Below are 17681 nucleotides of genomic sequence, written 5' to 3' on the forward strand. Positions count from 1 at the left end.
CTATTTGTTGGGTATAGGGCTTTTTGAGCTAATCAATGTTTGAGTGGGAGCTTGTACAGAGGTTTTCATTTCTATGTTGCAGGATTGCAAAGATGGAAAGCATATTGGGGATAATTGATGTAGAGAATTTTTCTATTACAAACTTTGAGATGTGAAAGCTAAATATGGAAGATCTATTGATTGATCAGGATCTATGGGATGTGATTGAGGAGAATAAGGCCCATAGATCAGACTTCAGATGCACAATATGATGTGACAAATAGAAAAGCTAAAGATCTCATTAGATTTTGTCTTGCGCACTCAATTATGATAAATTTCCATGACGAACATATTGCAAAGAAGCTTTGGAAGAAGCTAAGTGAGATCTATCAAGAGTTCAATCACTTGTGAACAACATTTTCTTCAAGAAGAAGTTGTATTCTTTGAGAATGGAAGAAGGTGGACAAATTTTTGAGCATATAGAAAGTTTTAATATATTGGTGACTTAGTTGACCTCCATTGGGGTGTCGATGGATGAAGAAGAAAGGTGTCGAATCTTGTTATGTTAATTGTCAAACTCATAGGATAAATTTTTCATGGCCATAGGGAGCACTTTAGTTGTATTGAAGATGGAGGATGCTATTGGTTCTCTAATTTATGAAGAGATGAAAAAGAAGGTCTCTCTGAATGCCAAAGAGGCTTTGAGTGTTCATGGAAGACCAAAAGAAAGATGCAAGAACAAAGAGTATCATGGTCATTCTAAGTCCAAGAATAAGGGGAGATCAAAATCTCTTGGAAAGTCCAAGTCAATCTACTAGAATTATGGAAGACCTGGACACTTTCAAAAGGACTACAAAGAGGAAAACAAGAAGAAGATCAAGAAACAAGATTTTGATTCTAAGTCTGAGAAGGAAGATGGAGATGCTTCCATTGTAGCCTTGGCCACTCATTCAAGTGACAATGCATGGTTGATAGAATTAGGTGCATCTTTCCACATGAGTCCTAATAGAAATTGGTTTCTAATAAGTATGAAAAGTTTGATGGTGGTAAGGTGTATTTGGGTGATAACTCAGTTCTTGATATTCCTAGTCGTGGAAGTATTCGTGTGAAATTTTTTGATGGTAGAATTAGAATATTTAATGGTGCTTTGCATATCCCGGGACTAGCAAGGAATTTATTATCTATTACCAAACTAATAGATGTAGGTGTGCATGTACACTTTTCTAAAGCAGGTGTGAAAATGGTGAGAGGTGTTATGGTAATAGCAAGAGGAAGCAAATTGGGTAAATTGTACCAATTTGATGCATGCATGGTTGAGTGCAATAGTACTTCTGATAAGATTGAGAAAAGGATTACTTTTTTGGAGAAGGAGAGGACTTCACTTTCAATGGATGGTCATGTTTTCTGGGTACCCAAGGGTGCTCTATCTACTAAATCAAAGTTACCTACAAAGAAGACTATGTTATGACACTAGAACCTCAACCACATAGGTGAGAAGGGTCTATGACTTAACAAATAAAAACCTTGTTGATGGGTTGAATGACTACAAGCTTGAGTTTTATTTTTGTGAGCATTGTATCTATGGAAAATAAAACCACATTTTGTTTTATTCAAGTTCTCATAAGTCCTCATGTATTTTGGATCTAATCTATTTGGATGTATTTGGTCCAATTGATGTTCTTTCTATTGGTAGATTAGTTTATTATGTTTCTTTCATTGATGATTATAGTAGAAGAAAATGGGTTTATTTCCTTAGGAGTAAAGTTGAAGTTTTCAGTCATTTCAAAGAATTCAAAGCATTGGTTGAGTTGTAGACTCGAAAGAATGTAAAGTGTTTGAGAATTGATAATGATGGTGAATATTGCTCTAATAATTTTGACACATTTTGTAAATATTGTGGTATTAAAAGAGAGAAGACAACTCCGTATTCTCCATAGTAAAATGGAGTTTCAAAAATAATGAACAAGACCTTGATGGAGAAGGTTAGGAGTATGTTGAGTGGAGCTCGACTGGAACAAAAGTTCTGGACTAAAGCTAAAGCCACTACCTGCTACTGGATAAATAGGTCTCCTACATCAAATCTTGTTGATAAGACACTAGTGGAAGCATGGTCGGGCCACAAGCATTCACTTAGACATCTACGAGTGTTTGGTTGCAACGCATATGCTCATGTGCCAAAGGAGAAGTGAACAAAATTGGACAACAAAGTTGTCAAACGTATCTTCATCGGATATAGTTATGGTGTGAAAGGATACAAGCTTTGGGATCCTGTTCAACAAAAGGTATTTTATTCCAAAAGTGTTATCTTTAGAGAAACTAAGCCTTCTTCTATTACAATGTGGCTAGAAGAAATAGAAGAAAAGAAAGATGCGATTCAACTTCCTATTACACTTGAGAAAATTGAATCAAGGCCCTTAGAAAGACAAGATGTTGAGGAGAGTTGTACGAGTTCATAATAGTCAAAGGAAGAGGGAGAACCAAATCATGAACCTTAACCTGAACCAAATCTTGTTTGAAGATTTAGCAGAGAGAGGAAAGCACTAGAAAGGTATGGATATTCTTCTAATGATTAGAGTTGTATTTTTTTTTGAATGCTAATATTGATGAACCGAGATGTGTAGAAGAGGCTCTTGGTATGAATGATTCAATCCCATAAAATAGCCATGGATAAAGAGATGATAACTCTTAAGAAGAATGACACATGGGACCTTATGCCATTGCCTGAAGGACGAAAGCATGTTGGTTGTAAATGGATGTTCACAAAAAAGATGGGTTCAATTGGAAGCATTAAGAAGTACAACACACGTTTGGTTGCAAAAGGTTACTCCTAGGTTCCAGGAATTGATTATGAGAATTTTTTTTCTCCTATAGCAAAAATGACATCCATTTGATTTTAACTTTCTATCGTAGCAGCTTATGATCTATAAGTTGAGTAGATGGATGTGAAGATAACTTTCCTTCATGGCAATTTGGAGGAAGAAATGTATATGACACAACTAGAGCACTTTGTGGTGAAAGGTAAAAGTCATTTGGTTTGTAAGTTGAAGAAATCTTTGTATGGTTTAAAACAAAGTCCTAGGATGTGGTACCCAAAGTTTGATACATATGTATTGAGTTTGGGATTTGTGTGTTCAAAGTCTAATCACTATATTTATTTCAAGTTTGATGGTTATCATTTCCTCATTATTGCCTTATATATTGATGACATGTTTATTGGCAAAAGAAAATGTTTGATTGCGGAATTAAAATATCAGCTCTCAACAAAGTTTGAAATGAAAGATCTTGGTGCATCAAGGCACATTCTTGGAATGGAGATTATAAGAGATAGAAAAAACATAAAGCTTTGGCTAGGATAGAGTAAGTATGTTGGTACTATTCCGAGAAGATTCAATATGCATGATTCCAAAACATTGAGTATTCCTATTACTATGGGAACAAATCTTTCTATCATACAATTTCCTATGAAGCCATTAGAGATGGAAGAGATGAGTCGAGTACCATACTAGAGTGTTGTTGGAGTACCATACTAGTATGGTCTGTACAAGACCAGACATTTCACAAACAGTGGGAGTACTTTCTCATTGCATGTCTAATCCAGGAAGAACACATTGGGAAGCAGTAAACAGAGTCTTTAGATACTTGTGAGGTACCTCAAAGTACTCTATATGTTTTCATGGAACTAGAAATGAGCGTTCCTTAGATATTCAAAGCTATGTGGATTCATATTGGATTGGCGATGTTGATAGAATAAGATCCACCAGTGCATATGTGTTTACATTATTCGATGGTGCAATTAGTTGGATCAACAAGCAAGAGGTTGTGGTTTCTTTGTCCGCTATAGAGGTAGAGTATATGGTAGCTACTCATGCGTATAAGGAAGGCATCTAGCTAAAGTGATTGTGTTTAGATATAGAGCTCAAACAGGGTGCAGTGACAGTTAGAGTACAATCTACCTAGCGAAGAACTTGACATTTCATGCCAGGACCAAGCACATTGATGTACAATATCATTTTATGAGAGATAGGGTCAATGAGAACAAGGTGAAGCTGGAGAAGGTAGAAACTTTTGCTAATGTTGCTAATGCATTAACTAAGCCTGTGAGCACTAAAAAAATTAGATGGTGTTCAAAGTCTACGGGCCTCTTGACCCCTGGCTTGGAAAGAGAGTACCATTTCTTTGCTTCTTGAGTTTTTTTCATTCTTCAAAATTTGTTGAAGGGATGTTTACAAGAGTGGTTGTAGACAATCTATGAGCTCCTATGGTCAAGTTTCTTGTAGGCAAAAGGATTTGAGTTTCTTTGATACAACTGCATTATAGTTGGAATATTTAGGGAAGCTCTTTTTGGGTGGAGTGAATAATATTTATTCTAAGTCAATACTTATGTTTTAAGGGCTTATTTTATTCCATTTCTATTAAAAAATTAAACTTAAAAGTAAAATTAAAGGAGAAGTATTTGAATTTTTTTTGGATAAATAAGATATTTATGTGATTGGAGGTTGCAAGTTCAAAACCTTTTATTGATTTATCGTAGTGAAGAATTTCTAATGTTGATATTTTGGTTTAAGATGGATATTTGTTGTATGGATATACTTTTCAGTTGAACTTGACATCCCATTGCATTGTGAGCTTAAAAAATGCACTTAAGAAGCATGTGAGTGTTGATTTGGCCTTCAAACATTGTAGTACTCTCTGTTAGAGTAAAAAGTTAATTTAATTTAATTTATTAAATTACCTTTACTCTCTTCTTAAGATTTCACTTTATGCACTTTTCTTTCCATTTAATAATTAACTAATAATTATTAAATATCATTTACCTCTTAGGGTTTCACTTTTAGGTTTTCGATCTCCTTCTATAGGGATTGATCTTTTGTAATTATCTCTTCCCTTTTTAATCTGATAATATAGTTCTATATTTTCAGAGCAAAACCTTTGCCTCTTCTTTTCTTTTTCTTCTTTGTGACAAGTTCTTGCATGTAGGTGTTCTTTGGGTTTTGTGGATTTGTATTGTGTATTGCTCAAATCCTTCATGGTATCAGAGCTTGATTGTAGCTCGTTCTTATTTGGAGAAAAAGAAGAATGAGGGTTTGATAGAACAAATCTCGCTCTTTTTGGGTAATTTTTTGTGAAAATAAGGGAGTCTCTGAAATTTAGAGCACTTTGAGGCCAAAAAGACCTCACAAATGGATTCAAAAGACACCAAAACCCTTATTTTCATATAAAATTTGTCCAATTTGGACATTTGGAATTTGAGGCAAAATAATATTACTTCCAGATTCAGTGCATTTCTCGAGGTGGCAATATTTTGATTTCTAGTAGGCAATTTGAGAAATTTTTGCTCAAAATTTGAGATTGTTTGGCACATTTCTTGAGTTGGCAATTTTCTATTTTTTAGTATGCAAATTGAGAATTTCTAGTTTGGAAATCAAGATTTTGCACATTTCCTAATGCAACAATTTTTTGATTTATGACACACAAATTGATGTTTTTTGGCACATTTCCCGAAGATGCAATTTTCTAATTTTTGGCATGCAAATTGAGATTTTAAGTATGAAAATTGAGATTTTTAGGATGCAAATTTTTCTTTTGGCACTGAGATCAAGATTTTTGGCTTGAAATTTGTGCTTTTTTAGCATGAAGATTGAGATGTTTTTGCGTGCAAATCAAGATTTTTTGTCATGAAAATTGAGATTTTGGCACGCAAACTAAGGTACTTTTGCACTAAAATTAATGTATTTTGGCACAAATCCTGAGGCATTTGGTCCTATTTTTTTGCTCGAAGCCAAATGATCCTTTTTATCTTCCAGGGGTCATAACTTGCTCATTTTAGCTTTGTTTTTTGATCCGAAAGAAGCATCAGAAAGCTCTTCTCAATCCCTATCCTGATTCTCTATTATTTTCATAATTATTTCTCAAAGGTACATTTGATTCTTAAACTAAAGCAATTTTTTCTCTCTTCTTATTTACACATTCCTACTAGCAGCCGAGGTTCGATTTTTTGCATTGCGGGGGGTGTTTTGTATTATTTTTTCTATTATTTATATCAGTAAACTGTGACTTTTTCAAAAAATAATTCAACACTTTCTCAAACAATGGCTGAGACATGTTCTTGTCTAGAACTTCTGACCCCTCATAACTATCACACATGGAAGACCTTGATGACACGACTTCTCCAATCAAAAGGCTTGTGGTCTTTTTTAAATGTAATGCAACTAGTTTTACAAAGGCCTTTTGAACCCATTCGGCATAAGAACAAGATAGATGAGGCAATGGGGTTGATTTCTTTACAGATATCTGACAGTCTACAATTTCATCTTGATGGATGCAATACTCCTCTAGATATGTGGACCAAGCTTGATGGCTTGTTTGGTACAGGGAATGAGTCCAAGGCACTTCAAATTGAGGCTGAGCTTACCTCTCTTGTACCATATTATTTTCCTTCCATTGAGGACTTCTTGATAAAGTTCAAATAGCAAAGATCTTTATTGCAGGGTTGTGGGAAAACCAAGACTGACACTGGGTGCATTTACCTAATTCTTTTTAAGCTTTGTGAAAACTTTCAAATTTTTGCTTCTACCTTCTATTCCATCAAAGATGCTTTGGATAATAGATTTACAATGCCATCCTTTGAGATTTTTTGTGATCATTTGACTCAAGAGAAAGCTAAGCTCTCTCAGTTGGATTCTCTAATAGACTCATAGACTTATGCATTGGTAGCTCAACCATCTTCTGAGACGAAGGAGAAGACATAGAAATCACATAGAGTCTCAGATTGATTCTAGTTCTCATAGTTCATCAGGGCCGCTCCTCCTAAGGGGGGTAAACCAAAGCCAAAAAGACTGAAGTGTGCTAATTGTAATAAGCCTAATCATGATGAGTCACATTTCTATGAGAAGAAGTTAGATGGCTATGCCAAAAAGGTTTTAGATTTGACGACTCTCCTTCAAAAGAACAACATTGATATTCCTTCTACTTCTCACAAATCGTCTTCATCATCATCATTTCAGTCAGATGGTAAAGATATAAGTAATGGTCATGCACTATTTGCAACTACTACTCCACATTCTTCTAGATGGTTATTGGATTCATGTGCTTCACACCATATGACATCTTCTCAAGATTTGTTCTCTTCTTTTGAGGCTTCTCCTACTCTATACATTTTGATGGGGAACAACATTGTTATGAATTTTTGTGGGAAAGGTTCTATTGCCATTGATGATGGTACATTTCATGGTGTACTTTTTGTTCCATCTTTGTCCTCTAACCTTCTCTCTATTTGTTAGATTACACACAATGAGACAGGGAAGATAGTTGAGTTTGCACAGGATTTAGTGCACACCAAAGATAGTGAGACAGGAAATATTGTTGCTACAAGGATTGTTGATCACTCTACCTGACTACACTCTTTCTCTTATTTTGGTCCACCATCTCCACTATCGGAGATTCACTCTCCTTCTTCAGAAGAGAATACTGAAGTGAAGTTAGGTCACTTGAACTTATGTGATGCTCTTGAGACCAGTGTTGTGACTTCTACACCTCCACCTCCTATTCAGATTCCATCTATCACACAAGATTACTCTTTGGCATTGCCTACCATTGTAGCTCCAATCATCAAGCCACCTACTGCAGTTGTTAAGGATATATTAGAGGACACACATCTCCTCTGAGATGACAGATTCAACACACTTGTTATCCACCTCCATTGGAGATTCCATTTCAGGATTCTCACGCACTCTCCTTTGAGCATCAACTAGGACTTCTAGCTTCATCTTACATTTAGAGGTTTCACCCTCCTTGTCCATAGCTTTTTTTTCTTTCAAATTGGTGCGACATTGGTATGTTCATTGATACAAGAAGTTTTCCATTTTAGGGGGGGCTATGGAGTCTCAAGCTTCTATCATAGGGGGTTTTATTGTATTTATGGTCTTGAGAGAGTCTCTTGAGATATTTCATTTGTGCATCATTTTCTATTTCTTTTTGGAGTAGGGTTTTTCCCACTGAGTTTTCTTTATTTCTCCATTTCATAGAGATTTGGTTGTGATTGCATACCTCATCAAGCCTTGTTGTCGGGACCCAAGTTTGCTTTCAACATTGTAGTTTCCTTTCTTTTTTTGCATTGCTTGTAGCTGCATTGTTGCTCATCTTAAGGGGGGGGGGGGGGGGGGGGGGGGGGGGGGTTGTTAGAGTAAAAGGTTAATTTAATTTAATTTATAAAATTACCTTTACTCCCTTCTCAAGATTTCATTTTATGCACTTTACATTTCCATTTAATAATTAACTAGTAATTATTAAATGTCATTTACCTCTTAAGGTTTCCCTTTTAGGTTTTCAATCTCCTTCTATAAGGATTGATCTTTTGTAATTATCTCTTATCTTTTTCATTCTAATAATATAGTTCTCATATTTTCAGAGCAAAACCCTTGCCTCTTTTTTTCTTTTTCTTCTCTATGACAGGTTCTTGCATGCATTTGTTTTTTGGATTTTATGGATTTGTATTGTGTATTGCTCAAATCCTTCACTCTCTTTGTGTTATTTTTGAATGGTAGCATGAAAAGTTCATTTGGGAGGTTGGCAACATCAAAGAATGGAGTAATTTCCACCATCTCAAGTTTGCTTCTCACTTTGAGATGGTGTTTTGGATGAGAAATGGTTTTGGCATTTTTTATTTATGTTTTCCATTTTTCTTTCTTTGTTGATGCTAATGATTTTGAAGAATGCATATGTTGTGAAGATTCATCATGGAGAAAGGTTCAAGATTTGGCATTGAGTTCAATATGGATTGTTGTTCAATAATTTAGAGTTTTTTTAAAATATTAAGTTTGTTTAAGCTCTCATTTTGGGAATTGAGCACAAGATCTTGTTGTCGTAAACAGAAGCAATAACTATTGTACTACATGCCAATGCCTTCAAGAGAAGATTTTCTCAAAATGCATATTCGCTTATATAATCAACAAATTTTGTTGTGTAAGTAATTATGAAATATTAGGATATAGCTAGTGTTAAATTGCATTATTGAGGTTGGTTGGTAACTATGTAACTACAACTATTAGTTTTCAACCATTGTATAAAATGTTCCCTACCGTGTTGAAAAATAAATCAAAGCATTCACCTCTAACTTCTCAGATTGAACTCTCGAGTATCTTCTTAGCTTGAACATGAATCAAATCTTCTTCATCTTGATTATTTCTTAGTGTCACTCTATTGCACATCTCCACTTTTCCAATAAGTTAATAAACTTAAAGAGTGTTGCTTCAAATTCTTCAAGGGATGCAAGTATCAAAGTTCTTGCCTATAGTATGATGTTATTTTGATTGACATATTGATTTTAAGTCAAAATTTGTATGAACATTTGAGGGGAGAATTGAAGTTAAATAACAAAATGATATAGTGTTATAGAAAGAAGTTGAGAAATATGAAGGAAAAAATTAGTCTTTTTAAGAAAGTGGGATAAGTGAGAAGTATGTGATAATTTGGTTGTTACTTTAAATCTGTTGGAAAAATTGTTATTGAACTTAAAATAAAATTATAAATGAAACTTACTTCCAAGAGGTAATATGTTGTTTAGCATTTCTCTAGATTTTATCTCAAACCCATTTAAATTTGATATTGTTTTTAATTAAACATTTTCAAATAAAAAATTCCTTATGCTTGAAATAAACTTAATATAAAACAAAATTAAATTAATTTAAAACAATTCAACAACTACAAAGTTTACATTCACTACAATATTTTGAGATTCAAGAATAATGAAGCTGGGATTTGATTCTATATAATATTGTAAATTGTTAATATAATTTTTTCAAGTTTTTTAATTAAAGACATAATAAAAATTTATTAATGATTTTCTATTGTGTAACTTTCAAGCCAAAATCGTTCAATTTTTTTTATTGAAGTAATACAATTTTAGTATTAATGTTCTCACTACTAAAAAATAGTTATTAAAATATTTTGAAGTAAAATGAAATAACTTATAAAAATATATTAAAAAAATTATATATATATTTTAAATAAAGTTATTAGATTAATAGAAGTACAAATAATACAATAAATTATTTTTATATGACTACATATTTCTCACACTTGAATTTAAAAGTTAAAAATAACTTATTTTTCTAAAATATATTTTAGATTATTTATAACAAATTTAATTTAATCTACAAATTAATTTACTGCAGTTTCCTTCATATCTTCACTAACACAACATTGTCTTCCTCCTCATTGTAATGCGTGTTGTGATTACTTTAACTTGCATTTTTCCATGATGATTAGACAAATTTGAGTATGGCTTCACATATTGACTTATTAAGATTGTTAAAAAATATAATTAAACTAATTTATTGGGTTCCCTCACTAACTTTTTAGAAAGTTCTTTATAATTTTAGCCAAAAACATTCTGGCACAAGTGTGTTGCATGCCAATCATTCAACATAGGTACATAGCTTGCAACAATTGAGCCATTGGCTTTGCTTAGTCTAATTTGAAAGCATGGTCTATTAGAAGCATTTAACATGATAGCCGACACATGTACTAGCCCATGATAAAATATTATTTATTAATGTCTAGCTTTCCCCATCATATTAGATATTCAATAAAATGCAAATTTTGAGTGTAAATCCAGAGTCCTCAATGTTTTCCATCATCATTGATCTCGGGAAAAACTTATACACAACAATTAAAATAATTTTTTTTGAATATATTGCAGTTGCAACATCCCTAATAGATGTGCATCAATAATGTGGAAGGATAGAAAGGGTTCAAGGAGAAGACTTCATAAACTTCCAAGAGAATGAAATTCCATCTTATGGAATAACATCATTGTAGCATATCAACAAAATGGATTCATCAACAAATATTCTAAATATTACAGCCCATAACAGAATAACTATGGTCCCATTTTTCACCTCATCCTCATTCCATCATCATTGATCTCGGGAAAAACTTATACACAACAATTAAAATAATTTTTTTGAATATATTGCAGTTGCAACATCCCTAATAGATGTGCATCAATAATGTGGAAGGATAGAAAGGGTTCAAGGAGAAGACTTCATAAACTTCCGAGAGAATGAAATTCCATCTTATGGAATAACATCATTGTAGCATATCAACAAAATGGATTCATCAACAAATATTCTAAATATTACAGCCCATAACAGAATAACTATGGTCCCATTTTTCACCTCATCCCCATTTTTTCCCTGAAATCATGCAAAATGTCATTTATTTCTCCTTTTTCTTCTAGTGAGCCCTTTCTTTTGAGAAAATTGCCAAAAAATTAATTTTGTGATGTTTTCTCAAGGGGCCACACTTTCATTCAAATGTCGCTCATGCACAACTCTTGAGGCATCTTCCTTTTCTCTTCATTGAAGTAATGTCGATTTAGAAAGTGCATCAAAGAGGGATAAAGTGTAGACACCCAAGTGTTAAAAAGAACTTTACAAGTTTTTCATTGTAGCCACACAAGCTCACAAAAATATCAGATCCCAATAACAATTTCAACTGAGGAGTGTCATAAGGGATGGCCAGTGAACAATATCCATCAGCAACACTTTCTAGAACATAAATTTACTGCAATGAGCATTGAAAAGAGTGAATTCCATGCATTATCATTCAAGTGATATAGTTAAATTATGTTTATATAAACAATATTAACATCTCAATTGAAGCCAATTCAGTATTAGAAGAGAAAATGATGTATCTTGTATGCTCGCTACAAATGAATGAATAAACATTTCAAGATTGTAAAGAACATAGAAAATATCACTCTGTAGTATGTTGATGTAGAAAATACCGATTACACTTCTTTGAATGGGAAATATTAACACATTGACCCATAGGAGATTTGTTTGGTTGTAAGATGTGGAGGCATAGATAAGACACGTACATAGGTGAACAAATTCCACATCTTCTACCTGTAAACCAATATAAAGTAGTATTGATTTTCATAAGACATTTTGAATCATCTCAATTGTATACATCTTGTCGCATATAAAAGTATTGGTTCATACAAAATCCAGTAGAAACTTGATTATTAGGTGCAGCTGTGCAACTGATTACCATTAGCTTTTTGGGGGAAGACAATAAGGAAATGATCAAGGACATTTACGGGCCAATAACATCAAAACTTAAGCTTTTGCAGGAGGACTTGGTTAAGCTTGTCAATGCTGAACTGATTCCTTAGTATGGTGACTCCTCACATGTTGGAATACAAGACCAAAGACTATTTTGCCTTGATTATTTTCAAATTGTCAGAAATCTCTCCCAAAGTAAAATTATTCAGTACATTGAAAGCAAAGTTCAAGTTAGTGAGATCTATTGTGTAGTAGTTGAATAATGCTAGAAAATAGTGTTTATACCATCAATGAGAAGAGATGCTAGGCAAGGTGTTGGTAGCTCTACAAATTTGGCTAACCTAAACATGAAAACATTTAAAAATATATATCAATGGCCAATATAGTATAATAATTATTGCTTGACGTAAATGTGAAATCATTTAACAGAAAATATAAATGACTACAAGAACTTGAATGGGTAGTCAAATACCATCAATGGTTAATTGAGGACTAATCATTGATAAAGGGACGCATTTTTAAGTACCTCTGAGTTTCAATCAGTTAGATTTGAAGGCATATGTTATATCGTGCTTGAAAATTTTGCATTGTTTTCTTTGGTTATTGGCGCTTGACCAGACCTCAGTTCCAACCAGACCTTGCAAATAATTACCAGTATAATGTTGAATGTAATTTTTCCATACATGGAGATGTAATGCCCGATGCTTGTTAAAAGAAAGAAATTCAAAACATTTGTTGTTGATTGATTTTTCTTTGTTTGCATCTGCAAACCTTGAAATTTCATTGTAAGGCCCTATAATTGTAGCTGCAGTAGGTCCATTTCATTCCATTATTGTCGAAACTTAATTAGGAAGCATTTTTAAGGGACCACAATCTCCTATTTTGAAATATTAAAATCCTCAAATACTATGTTCTTCTTCCATTTCATTCCATTATTGTCGAAACTTAATTAGGAAGCATTTTTAAGGGACCACAATCTCCTATTTTGAAATATTAAAATCCTCAAATACTATGTTCTTCTTCCTGGCCCTAATAATCTAGATTTCTTTGTCTTTTGCAGTCTATTTCTACTTTCATCGACATCTTTTTGTTTGTTTGTCTACTCTCATTCACACTTTTTGACCTATTCATTATTGATAAGTAGGAGATAATTTCCAGAGCACGTCAAAATTGTGATATTGCTATCAGGATTTAACTGTGTGATTTTGAGTCAAACTCATTGACCCTGTTTCATGAGTAGTGATTCAATATGAATCCATCTCTCATGAGAATAAATGGAACACTCAGCACATTATTCCCATTCAGCTCCTGCAAATCTTTATTTAGATTTAAACTGCAGCTCACTTGCAACAGAAGTCTTTAAGGAAGCACTCAGACAAAGGAAACTCATCAGCCAGTCAGACAGAGATGTTCTCTGTTCTCAAAGTGTGCGTGGTGAAAGTAGTAGTAAATTAGTAATAATAGAGATATTTCAGGAGCAGTGATCCTTGTGTTATCTTTTCTTCATTTATGTTGAATATAAGATATAATAGGTTTCCCTTTGTTCCTCTGTTTCGGGATGTATAAATTTTAACCCTACTTTTCCTCAAAGATGGACAGAATTCAAATAATGAACAAATAACCCTAATCTAGTTTGAAATGAAGGTTTTAGAATTCCTGTAGACAGTAGGAAAGATCGTGTACTCAAAGTGGTACGATCTCCTCATTTAACCTTTTTCAGTGAATTGTTTGACTAATTGACATATTTGAATGTGGAGAAACAACATAGCTGTAAAGCCAGTCATCAGTGAGTCATTTTAAGCAACCAAATTTTGCTATTTGAGTCGATGTGCAATCAATCTAAGAATGAATGTTAATCTTGATCTGCAGGAAATATGGAATAATGACTCATTTGGGTTGGATGACAAGCTGACAGCTTTCTTATCTTTTATGTTTTGAAGGAGAACATAAAAGATAAGAAAGTTGTAAAATATAAAAGATAAGAAAGTTGTGCTTCCTTGCAAGGAGAACTGTCCATACAGAGATAGCAGCAACAAGCTTGTGCAAAGGACAAAGGAGCACGAAGCTTCAAGCAATGTAGAATCTAGTGTCTTGAAAGACCTGCTTAGAGCCTTACACTATTTTCTAAATATTTAAACTAAGGCCAGACCAGCTTCATAAGTCCATGCTTGATTTTCATGGTGTGTTGTATGAATTCTTGTTGATTTTCATGTTAGTCTGAATAGTAGAATCTATGGATGCATGCCTGATGATGCCATTCACAAACTCAAAGCCACTTTATTAAATTGGGAAGTTAAGAAACTAGTCCTTATTCAGTGGAACCCTCTTTACTACCATATCTTCTATAGGTGATTCATATGATTCAGGAAATACTTCTTCTTCAGTAGAATATTCTCTACCGCCAAACCTTCAAGTGGAACATTCTCAGAAAAACAATTAATTTCTATTTGATTCAGGAAATAGTAACTATTCGGCAGAATTCTCTGTAACGCCAAAAATTCAAGCGGAACACTTCATATATCATTGGATGCTAGACAAGTCTCATTTTTGTACGTAAAACTGCCCCATTTATTTTCCATTTCCTATGTTGCTTCCTTTTCAATAGTCTAGTAGGTCTTCCTTTTCTTCTTCAATGTGATAGTATCTGTGATTCCCATTGCTCTAGCATCGAGCGAATTGTCAGCATACTAGATAAAGTTATCTTATTTTGCTTCTTATTCAGTCAGTGTTAAATAAATCTTTCATGGGAATAAATTTATAACACCAATCATAGTGTCATAACACTGCATACAAATCTAGTGGCAGATGCTGTAATGCTCATCAAAACATGCATTTGATTTTTTTTCAAGTGTTAATGATACCATTCGTCCTGCTGGTTCTTTAAAACGCCAGTCCAAGTTTCTTCATAGCTAAGGGAAATAATCTACGGACTAGAAGCCATGTGTAGAATCTAGGGTCTAGGGTGTATCTCCCCAACTATAAGACTTCAGCAGGAATTTTTTCCTTCGGAGTTTTTTATTGCTTCACCCTTGCTGATCTTTAAATATTGTAACACAGGTAAGACTCAAGAGTGTATGTGTTTTTTCCTTCTTTACAAATATATCAACAAAGCAGCATTAAACTGTTGAAGCACACTTAATTGGAAGAGAAAATTTCAATTAGGTGGCTAGACTTCCCTTTCCATTTCTTTCTACACTTTTTAAATTCTCACAATGAGAAGATCAGCAAGTTCCCATTTTGAGGATTGCTCTTTTAAATTTGTGTTCTAAAGTCACCATATGTGCCCTGTTATTCCAGGATTTATGATACCTCTGAATCAATAAACATTATCATTCATTATGATCAATTTCACAAATTCTACTAAAAAAGTTCACTTAAGAATTTTGCCAATCCTTGGAAGTAGAATTTTCACTCACTATTTTGAACAGGCCTGGATCTATTTGGGAAAAATAACCTTCTCTTAAGGTTAATCTACATCTTGTTTTCTCATGGTACTAAGCTAATAAGGAGCAGCACCAATATTACAGATTTTTCCCTTGCAGAGCAACCTGCATTGGTTAGATGGTGATCTTTAAGCTTCCCAATATGTCCAGACTCCTGACTACTGCTCTCTATGATCATCGTTAAATGATATATTAAACATGGGAATAATATCTCTAGCCAGATTCTTTATGCTTTACCAGCATAGTGCATGAATATTATTGTATTCCAGTTCTCATTAAGAGTTGATATCATTTCTCACAGAACTAATCATCTGAGATCAATCCATAAGTACCATGGCAAAAATATCAACACGTTCAATTGTGACTTCAACTATATCATCAATATATGTAAGTTTTGAATACGAGCTTGGCTCTTGTCTGTAGAAATCTAAATTCATGCTGAGGAACTAAGAAAAAACATAATAAACCAATGAGGAGTTGCAATGGACAAAAAAATGAAATAGTAACTTGTATAAGGCAAAAACATGGAAGGTGTGAATGGTAGAAAGACAAAAAGCACTCCTCTGTTACAAATTTACATGAAAGCAAAGAACAACATTGTAATCCAACTCCCGCTTTCCTTAAAGGGTTTCATAATGACAAAAGGGTAGGCTCACCAGATACAAATGATGTAAGTTTTGGTTGCCGCGAAGCAAAAGCATCATCTAGTCGATGAGTTAAAAATTGCCTGTTCTTCATCTCGTAAACTGTGACAAAATTGTAACCAGATAAAAACCATAGTACACCACCACTTACAGATGCCATCCAGGCAGTGTGAATATGATGTGATAAATCTAATTCTCGTTCTCGAATCCACAGCTTATGCTCTGTATCCAGAACACAAAACGCCAAACACAAAACGCCCATCACAACCATCCCAGGTTGCTGCCAATTCAAATCGATTTTCCTCGTGAGTGGAATTAGATGCACAGACAAATAGACTTCCCTCCCATTCAGTGAGGCAATATACAAAGCCTACCGAGGCAGGAACTAAAATTGAAAAAGCCCATTCATTTGTCTTGATTCACATCATAACCTATAATCTTGAATAAAATTTCATCTTCATCTATAAAAAAGGCATCTACATCTCCAACTTCTCTCAATTCCTGGTCATCGTAGTTTGAGTTTCCAACTAGCATGTAAATGACACCATTGAAAAAATATTGTGTCTCTGGAGAAGCGTAATTCGAGGATTGTAATAGAGGTGCACCCTCATGCCATGAATTTGATTGAGAATCAAACACCAGGGTAAAGTTCCGCCTCTCAAAGAAAGAGTAGCCCGCCATCACCAATTTTAGAGTATTCTCTATATAACAGATTTGAGCAAAATATGTCATTCTATAGTCATTCTGAAGGGCATGGACAATTTTATCGAAAACTTTCTCACAGGGTTGTACACCCACAATGGGGTATCCGTATCAGGCAAATGTGGATAAAGAAACATCAGCCCATTTGATGCAGCAGATAGCACAGACATCCCATTTTGAACAGAACAGTCTAAGCCCTCCCAAGAAAAAGGAACAACGGAAAGATTACCCGTTTGGGAATTGTAAGAGCAGAACTGGTACCGTTGTATGTCAATGAGACAAAATATCGACTTCTTCTTCTTCTTCAAGCGACTGTATGTCAATGAGACAAAATATCGACTCTCGCTATGGGCAAAATCTAGGTAAAAAATAAGGGTTTTTCATCGCTTTGATACTGTAGACATCCTGACAACAGCTGTTGTTGAAACTCTCGAAAGTATGCTTGTCATGAGGTCATCACAGCATTGCACCTGCTCTGAAATGCTGGTTCCTTCTGCTAATCTAGGAATGCTCACCATTTTCAGCTCGCTCGTAACAACTTTCTGCTATGAGAAGTGTGTTCAGATAACCCTAATGTAATGTGGTAGGTAATTTTCGATCCTTATTACATGTAGAATGGCATAATATCATGGATTGCGGGAATTGTTCCAATTAAATTTTACTTCAATTTATAGAATTATGTTATTTAAATTTTAGAAATATGATGGTATTTTCAATTGATTTTTAAAATATTTTTAAGGTTTTGTAAGCAAATTTTCTTTGGCTTTGGTCTTACAAGATTCACTTAGGTAGGTCTCTTTTGATATTTATAAATCAAAAGTAAAAGTAACTAGCATTGCATCTTT

The 17681-nt window shown here is 33.9% G+C and overlaps 1 long non-coding RNA gene across 1 annotated transcript; it reads right to left on the reverse strand.

The window, feature by feature from the left end:
* Positions 1 to 10594: 10594 nt before the first annotated feature.
* Positions 10595 to 17408, reverse strand: LOC149579597 (uncharacterized). The gene is made up of 2 exons (XR_016359122.1): positions 16147 to 17408; positions 10595 to 11544 (listed from the first exon to the last, which is right to left on the reverse strand). It is a non-coding gene; the product is annotated as an uncharacterized LOC149579597 (long non-coding RNA).
* Positions 17409 to 17681: the final 273 nt, after the last annotated feature.

This window comes from Cupressus sempervirens, chromosome 1 (assembly GCF_028749045.1).
Source record: "Cupressus sempervirens isolate cs-2001-9-10 chromosome 1, ASM2874904v1, whole genome shotgun sequence".
Classification (NCBI taxonomy): Eukaryota; Viridiplantae; Streptophyta; class Pinopsida; order Cupressales; family Cupressaceae; genus Cupressus; species Cupressus sempervirens.